The sequence below is a fragment of the Cucurbita moschata genome, unplaced genomic scaffold (genome assembly GCF_002738365.1).
Source record: "Cucurbita moschata cultivar Rifu unplaced genomic scaffold, Cmos_1.0 Cmo_Scf00006, whole genome shotgun sequence".
Taxonomy (NCBI): Eukaryota; Viridiplantae; Streptophyta; class Magnoliopsida; order Cucurbitales; family Cucurbitaceae; genus Cucurbita; species Cucurbita moschata.
In genome coordinates, this window is record NW_019268522.1 from 6,224,908 (window position 1) to 6,233,819 (window position 8,912).

The 8,912-nt window shown below is 40.7% G+C and overlaps 2 long non-coding RNA genes across 2 annotated transcripts; one reads left to right on the top strand and one right to left on the bottom strand.

The window, feature by feature from the left end:
• Positions 1 to 1,586: 1,586 nt before the first annotated feature.
• Positions 1,587 to 4,711, bottom strand: LOC111444119. The gene is made up of 2 exons (XR_002710645.1): positions 4,553 to 4,711; positions 1,587 to 1,965 (listed from the first exon to the last, which is right to left on the bottom strand). It is a non-coding gene; the product is annotated as an uncharacterized LOC111444119 (long non-coding RNA).
• Positions 4,712 to 7,104: 2,393 nt separating this feature from the next.
• On the top strand, positions 7,105 to 8,463 carry LOC111444118. Its single transcript, XR_002710644.1, has 2 exons — positions 7,105 to 7,844; positions 7,905 to 8,463. It is a non-coding gene; the product is annotated as an uncharacterized LOC111444118 (long non-coding RNA).
• The last annotated feature ends 449 nt before the right edge of the window (positions 8,464 to 8,912 follow it).

An 8,912-nucleotide genomic window follows, 5' to 3' on the forward strand; every position in this document is an offset into this window, starting at 1 on the left:
GGGCTGGGCGCCCGTTCTTCATTCCCATCATTTCCGTTATGTAAATAGAGACTTCTCCTTCCACTCTCCAATATAGGTTCTATCAATCATCTCACATATCTGTTTGTATCGTCGGTCGTATTTCTTTAGCAAGAGGACGGGACGTGTTAAAGCAATCAATATCATAGATCTCAAGTTAGATAAAAAATGTGTTATTTCATTTCATAGGGGCGTAATGATACCTTACTCAAAATCAGGAATTAGTGTAATATGCCTGAAAGAAGAGTAGCGAGGCGGACATGGGCACGTGCAGGGAGGCTAGGGTAGGTAGGTAAGCTCACATAAGGGTCTGAGCTCATATGTCGTACTCCTCTCTCTATCATTGGCATGGCCGGCATGGATTCATTCGCTTACGTTTTACTCTTCAAAATTAATCTATGGATTCCCGAGAGTAGGTTACACACAAATCAACTTTTCTTTGATATCTGAGTCGAGCTGGTCTCACTTTGATTAGTTGCGCTCTTTCTGAGCCTATGGTAGAAGGCATCTTTGCACGCTTTCATATAGAGAGGTTGATAATAGACCTTATTTCACGCCTATAGACTCAATCGAAAAAGAAGGACGGGGATTTACAGACAAATTTCCATTCTTATTTGAGTACCTAGGGAGGGAAAGATCCTGAGCGTAGAACAAGAAAAGTCAGAAAGAAGAGAGGCACATACTGTAATCTTTCTTTGTTGGGTCAGTACATCAGAGAAGCGCTTCCCGTTTGTTCACTCTTTTTCATTACATCATTCTTTTGCAAGTTGTTGGTGTTAACATAGGAGGGAGCTCTTCATTTAGGATTTCGTATATCTGGGCATCCTTATTAATTCAGTCCAAACTCAAAGTTCACAAACTGCAATGATTCCACATGAAAGAGTACGAGATCTTCTTGGGGTTCTCAACATCAAAAGGTTGAAGTTGAATGTTGAGCTCAACCTCTTATTCATTTTTCTAATAAAGAAGGATCTTAGCTTTTCGCATTCTCTTTAAAAGGACTTGATTTTGATTCTTGGGATGACTGTACGGACGGTAAGCGGCTTCCCGTACTTAGCGAGGTCAAGATGGTTCGGGGTTCAGGCACATCGAGCTCAAACTCATTCCCTGGGTGGGACATGGATCTCGATCTGCCTCCACGGGAAGAAGTAGAAGTTACCGTTGATTGAGGAGGCGAACCCTATATGGATGTGTACAGGGAAAGGGATCCAGCCCGCATTAGGGTGATTGTGGAGGCCCGAAAGAAAGGGTCGCTCAAAGCCAGAACAGGGGGGGTCCTTGAAGAACAGGTCCAGGCCGAAATGCTCCGCCGGGGATTGTCTCGCTCGGATTTCTATTTCCGCATGCGCAGCGCTTTGATCCTGAGAACTTGGAAAAAAAGCAAAAATCTTTTTCCCGGGGCTGGTAACGCAACTTAGGAAAGATGATAGCTCCATAAACTATCAGGTCAAACGCAATATTGAACGCAATCTTCTCTCTTTCATTTTCCAAGAATGCAAAATCAGCTTCTAGCAATATAGTCTCGCCCCACTCTTGATAGTGAAAGAGGGGCCATAATGGAAGATGGGCTTTTTCTTCTTTTCTTTTTCGGTATGCCGCTCTGCGATCAAGGAGCTCAGCTATGAGCCCAAGGTGTAGAGGCGAATAAGCGAAGCTACTCGACCATAAAGAATAGGGGAGCGAGACAACATAAATCGAACCTAATATCATGAATATCCTTCGCCTGTTATCTCCTCATCTTCCTATTTATAAGCCACAACTCACTTCGACATTTCCAATTTCCCATAGAATCTCCGGGGCTTTCGTAGCCACTCTCGTTTTGTTTTTTTTATCTTCTTTGTCCGAAAATGGGTTTGATTTGCTTCACCCATGAGAGTTTCTACAGAGTCCTCTTTTATTCATCAAAGCTCATCCGACCTCCGTCGAGATTACTGCCTTAGCCCTGTCCTATTGTAACGACCCAAAAATTTCTACTTCATTTAAGGTCGCTACTGTATACATACCATAAACATTGAATGCGGAAGACTACATTTAAATTCCATAAAACATAACCTTTAACATAAAACACAGCCATGGACTTACGTGTTTCGAAAACATCTTTAAAACGACACAACAAAAGACTCGAAATAAAATAAATAAGCGTTTAAGTTTAAAACATCCTATTCTATCCTAAGTCTAAGAAAATAAATGCCAGTATCCTATGCATGTGTCATGATCTTGAGTTGCGATGCTGTCGTCAGCCGTACAGGAATGCCTTGCCTTAACCTGAAAAATGTAGTAGCACATGGTTTGAGTATTTAAAGAAATATCAGTAAGTGACCCCACTATTGGGGTTAAATGCAACAATCACATGCAATGAAATGATGGGACCTATCTTTCGTTTCGTTTCATTTCGTTTCGTTTCGTTTCATTTTCCCTACGGTGTAATCCTAACAGGTAATTGTGGACGTGTACCATATACTCTACATGCAGCCCATACGTGCGAGTATGGGCTCACCAGCTAGTTCGCACACTGTTGGGCCACTGTCCCTAGCCGGTGGGCAAGCTCTAGGAGCCTACCGGGACCCGTTAAAACTAGAACCGTCACGGCAGCGCTATGTAGGGCATAACGATCGTTGTCCTACCATTGGATGTACACGTCCGTACCCTCGTGATGGGATAGGGGTATCCCCCCAAATGCATGAACACACAATATGCATGAGGTCCCACTATTCCTACAGTTATCATTAATGAACATAACCCCGTGTCACATTTTCATGCTTACATGTCATTCTCCTTCTCATTTCGTTACATATCATACATATTCCTAGCGGGGTTATGTTTCGTGCAATTTACCGTATTTCATGTCATTCAATTCATGCAGCTACATTCAAATATTCATACAAACAAGCCATAATCGTTCAAGGGCCACACATCGTCACATGCATAACATATCACCTCAACTAAGCAGCATACATAACATACATTCACGTTCACATAACTACGTACTTAAGCACAATAATCTAGCATACAATGCACCATATCATAAACATGTCATAACGTAAACACTTCATAGTCATATCGTTCTCTAACTTACCATAGCCTTAACGTTCTTATACCTATCACAGACATATCATTACGTGACGTACCTTAGTTGTATCATCACCAGAACGTATCCTAATGTCATCGTTCTATCAATCTATCACAAACCTATCCCTTTCTACCAATAACCTAACCGTATTCTTTCATCAATCTCTCCTATCCATAGCCCTTCGGTATGTAACCTAACCTTAACGTTTCATGAACGTATCTTACTCCTATCGTTACATTTCGTTTTGTGCATCCTTCTCGTATCCTATCTCAAACATCTCTTAGAGCACATCGTACCCTAATTATTATCATACAATCCACATATAATAACATAACATAACATATAGGAAGCATATCGATCCACAGACAATTCACACATATCAATATATATGACACGTGCAGAACCACAAGGCACGTGTCAACATCAAATATAACCATGCCGATAGTTAGGTCACTTACCTTGCTCGCTTAAGTCATTGTCACAAATATATCTTTAATGAAAGTTTGATTCCGTCCTTTGAAATCCAAGTCAACCTATATGAGCTCATGACATCAGTTTCAAGTTTGAACTCTATAAAATTATTTCCCTAATTTACATTGCCCATAGTAAAATTCTGATCTTTTCTATTAGACAAAATTTAAAGAAGCTCACTGTCCTCTGATAAAAATTGTGATGTTTTCTGTTACACAAAATTGAAAGTAGCTCACTGTCGTCTCATATTTCCTTTTATTGTTAAATACTGTTTAACAAATCTTTCCTTAATCTCCCTCCCTCTCTCTCTCATTTTTTTCATTCTGTAAATAGGTTTTAAAATTGAAAGGAGCTCACTGTCGTTTGATATTTCCTTTTATTGTTAAATACTGTTTAACAAATCTTTCCTCAATCTCCTTCTCTCTCTCATCTTTTTTATTCTGTAAATAGGTTTTTCAATGGTGTAAATAGATATTACTGGCCAATTTTAAGTATAGGCTACGATCTTTTAGTTTATAGATTTGCCACCTAAAATTTTATTGAATCTAACTTATAACCTTATTTCGTATAATTAAAATGCTAACAAAAATCTAATAATTATATATGGGATCTGATTATTAAGATAGGAAAGAAGATTTGATCCTAAATTAATTTCTTATCACCATAACTATAAAGGAAAAGGAAATCTGAGATAGGATTTTACCGTAATAACTGACAAAAATCTTTAAATCTGCATATTGAAAGCCATTGTACTTCTTTTCAAATCTGACCATTGTTGTTTTTCTGTTTCTTTCTTTATTTTTTTTTGGCAGGTGGGATGGGTCAAGGAGAGATAATTGTGGGGAGGGACGAAGGGTTAGTGGAGAGAGGTGGGGAATGATTTTTTTTTTTTTAATTCTAATTTTAATTAATTAATTATTATTATTTTAACTATTTTTTTTATAAAGTTTTTTTTATTTGTTTATTTCTTTATTTATTTTTCGGCTATTACACCTATCATCTATATAAGGGGGTTCGTCATTTATTAACGGATTTTGTTTCGTTTTCGAAAGAGAGAGAGAAAGACAAATTGATGATGATTGATAGCTCTTTTCTTTAAATAAAGCTTATGTCGTATCAGGCTATTGGCGTTTTATCTGCATCTTCCTGACCAAGACCCAGTAAATAAGGGGTTCGCTTTGTTTGAGATGAACTCGCAAAGACTCGACCCGGGGACTTCCCTTGTAGAGTGGCGTCTTTTATAAAACTCTACTTTCCTTGAGAAGTGGAACTCAAAGGGAACTAAAAAAAAAAAGAGTTTGAGCTCGTTTGGTTGACTTTTAGCCCTTTCGATAGGGCGGCTATCTGCATGTGTCCCAAAGTGACATCCATTTTTTGGTAATGATGATGATGAGTATACTCGAGAGAAAAGTGTGGAATTCGACCTCATACGCGGGGTCATGGACTCCTTTTTTGTTTAGAGGCCTTTCGACATAAAATTCTTTATTGTTGAGCCTGGTGTGGAATCACAAGCATTATACATTCATTGTTGATTTGGCTGCTGGTCTAGCAATCCCTCTTAGCCGCCGTCGTTAGTGCAGCCTGCCTATTAAAGACCGAAACGTAAGTAACTCAATGCTCTATACGGGGGAAATGAAATCAAAATTCATTCGGATCCTTCCACCCACATGTTCAATCTTTTTTTTAGCGGTTTTCCCAGAGATCTTTATCATTAATGCAACTTTCATTTTTCTCATTCATGGAGTTGTATTTAGTACCTCTAAGAAATATGATTATCCACCGTTAGTCAGTAATGTGGGTTGGCTTGGATTACTTAGTGTTGCGCGCCTAGGAGGGCAGCACGGGGCGCAGAGGAGCTATTATCGCCAAACTCCCTAACCTAATGTGGCACCAGGTTCGGGTCGCAGGGAACCATAGCATGGGGGGACCTCTAATCCTTTTGCCGCCGCAAGACTGGCTAATCGTACGCAGCAAGCTCGAAGACCCCTAGTTCTGGAAGGCACATGAGTTCGAACGCTATGTTGAATGTGCCACCGACACTACATTATGTAGGTACCTGTGCAGGTGAGGCATCGGTCGGTCCTAGAAACGGCGGCAGCAGCGCGAGGAGTTAACGACCAGACGTGCTACAACCTAGGGATCACCAGGCACTCCTTCCATCTATAGGGATCAGGGGGGGGCATAGCACAATTCTTCTTGGAGGAGGGGTGTTTGCCCCGGTGACTGATCCTGCCATAATGTACTCCTACCTATAGCCGGGAGGAAAGAAAGGGCGGTAGATGATAATGAAAGAAAAAGGGCGTCTGCACAGGCGGAATGGATGAGCAAAAGGTGCCATGCCATGGAGTGAGGAATATCTCGAGTCTCATGTAAGACAAGAAACAAAACCTCGAGGTGCTACCCAAGAACTGCGGGACCTTCTCGAACATAGGATAGGCAATTGAGATCTCGAGCTAGCCTATTTATTCGTTATGGGGAATCAATGCTCCGGCCCGAATAGAGCTTACCTCCGGCACCTAGCTTTCTCCTAGCTTAGCTGCGCTTAATAGGCCGTTTGGGTTCCTCTTTGGTGGCCTCCTTACCTTACTACCCACCCTACTACATACACTCCCACTCCAAGCTACGCCTGCTGAGCAAGATGCATTGCGATTTCCTCTTCTGTGGACACACTTGAATATGATCTGGAACGGGAGAAGGAAGAGAAAGACTTTTTTGCGGGCTTTCTCTCGTAAAGCCAAGCCCCAAGACAAGGTACAATTGTTGGGAAGGGTAGATGAGAAGAAAGAGAACCAGGCTAGATTTGGGCCGGTCTCGTGGCGCCCATTCCTAAGCAGTTCTGAAAAGGTTCGCTCATGCTGTAGGGAGCATCCACACTGAGTGATCGGTCCGCTAGTTCACGCAAATCTGAAGAAGTTCTCACGGACGAGCCACATGCAGGGAAACTTGCACGTGTGTGATATGAACCAAGAGACATCAATCATACAATATACTTCAATGAAGATGTGAAGAAAAAGTTGTTAAAATTATCAAAAGATGTTTCAATTCATGCCATATTGAAGAAGAATGAAGTTTGATTGTTATAAATTTTGGGTGGGTTACAATTTAGAGTAATTTAGAGTTATTTTATTTTAAGACTTTTTATTTTATTTAGGTTACAATTACCTAATGGCTAATTATGGTCATTAAGTATGAATGTTACAACTCTTGGAATGCCTTCAATAGTTTTATTTTTGAGGCTATATAAAGGCATGTATGTTGGATTTGTAAGTAGGCTTGAAAAATATAGTAAAAGAAGCATTTGTGCTTTTCTTTAGCCAATGGCTAAGTTTCTTTGCAATTCTATGTACTTTAGGTTGCATGTATCTCAAACAATGTTCTTGTCTTGAGATATTTGATAAACAAGAATCATTGAAGCTAGACATGATCGATCTTGCTTCTAGAGTGATTCGAATCTCAAACAAAGTGTTGTTGGCTTGAGATATTTGATCAACAAGGTAATCTGAATCTTATTCCCCTTGTATTGATTCCTTATCATATCAGTGTGGTTCTGGCCGGGCTTTCCTAAGGTATCTAATAACCTTGCTTCTACTTGCCGCTGGCGCACCTCTCCTAACTATTGCCCATTTATTCTGGAATAATATTTTTAGGAGGGACAATTTGACATATTTCTACCAAATCCTTCTATTATTAAGTACGGCTGGTACCATTTCGATGTGTTTCAATTCTTTCGAACAAGAGAGGTTTGATGCTTTTGAATTCATTGTATTAACTCCACTTCCTACTCGCATCATTCTCTTTATGATCTAGGCTCATGATTCAATTTCCATGTATTTAGCTATTGAGCCTTAAAGTTTATGTTTTTATGTGATGGCAGCATCCAAAAGGAAGTTTGAATTTTCCACGGAAGCCGGCTCAAAATATTTGATCTTAGGTGCATTTTCCTCTGGAATCTTACTGTTTGGGTATGACCAGACAACTATCGATATCTAAAAATCCCCTTTCTGAGAATATTGGTTGTGATATTGATCTTACGGGGGGAATGAAATCAAAGTACATATATACAAGGTCAAACCCTCCATCTAGTTGACGAGATAGGGCGATCGATCTACTTGTCCATAGCTCTGGGCTAGTGTCTCGATCTCCTACGTGTGAAATCAGAGGGACTAGTTCCTATGGAGATTCCCCTTGGTCTAATTCCACGCCTTATGATGAAAGGGCCGTCAACGTGGTGTAAAGTGAAGATTGAGGGAAGTAGAGCAAAATTCCCTTTAGGGGTATTCCGAAGGTGTAATCTAGGCAATGAAAAAGGGGCCCGATACTGAAACTAGAGAAGCGAAGACACAAGGTGTAATCTAGGCAATGAAAAAGGGGCCCGATACTGAAACTAGAGAAGCGAAGACACTCGGCTGTAAAGGAGAGGAGCGAAGACGCTTTACCTTGTTCAATCAGTCCAGGATGGAAGATGAAAACACCTATTTATTCTTTATAGAAGTAAATAAATAGGAGAGAAGCAGCGAGACTGTAAAGGAGAGGACAGTTGGTTCACCAAACCTCGACCCAGCGTCCTAGGTTCTCCAGGTCCGAAGGGATCCAGTGCCAAACTACCGACTCCTCCCAGAATTGCATTATCGGAGCCGAGCCAGGAATGGCCGTTAGTGGACACCCACCACTTTTCACCTGTTAGAGAGGCCCTCTTTAATACATTACGAAAAGATGTTCACAGGGGTCAGAAAGACTCGGTCATAGGAACTTAGACCACCTACACGCTGGTAAACGGAAACCACCTCGACCGGATCAGAGTAAACAAGAATGTCGATCAGGCCCCTTGCCTTGAAAGAGAATTCACACGCAGCCACCAGCTTTCCCAAAATCAGGGGAGATCCACTGCTTACTGTTCACGGAAACATCCGACCTATACGAGAGTCAAGTCGTCCATGTATCTTTCTGATCTCCTTTCCTTCTATTTATCTTCTATTTTTTGCTTTGACTCATTCAAGGTGAAAAATGAATGGGGTTGATGGTGTTGGCTAAAAAAGGGGGAGAGAGGAGTAGGCTCACTTCTGCATTTCTGTTTAGGTTATCGAGATTCTCGTTCCAGTCGAAAGATTCTAGTGCGTGGAACATCTTTTACAATCCCTGGAGAGATAGTTCTGATATGAATTCAACTGCTGACCCTTTGCATGTACCCAAAGGACCGATTACAAGAAGCAAGGTTAAGAAGATTCAAGAGGCCTATACATTGCATCATCAAAAGCTAGCTAGTGTACCGGTTGAAACAAAGACTTTTGAGCCCAAAAATCTTTATAGCATTAGCATATCAAATCAAGAAGATAATGGAGTGGTTGATATTGGA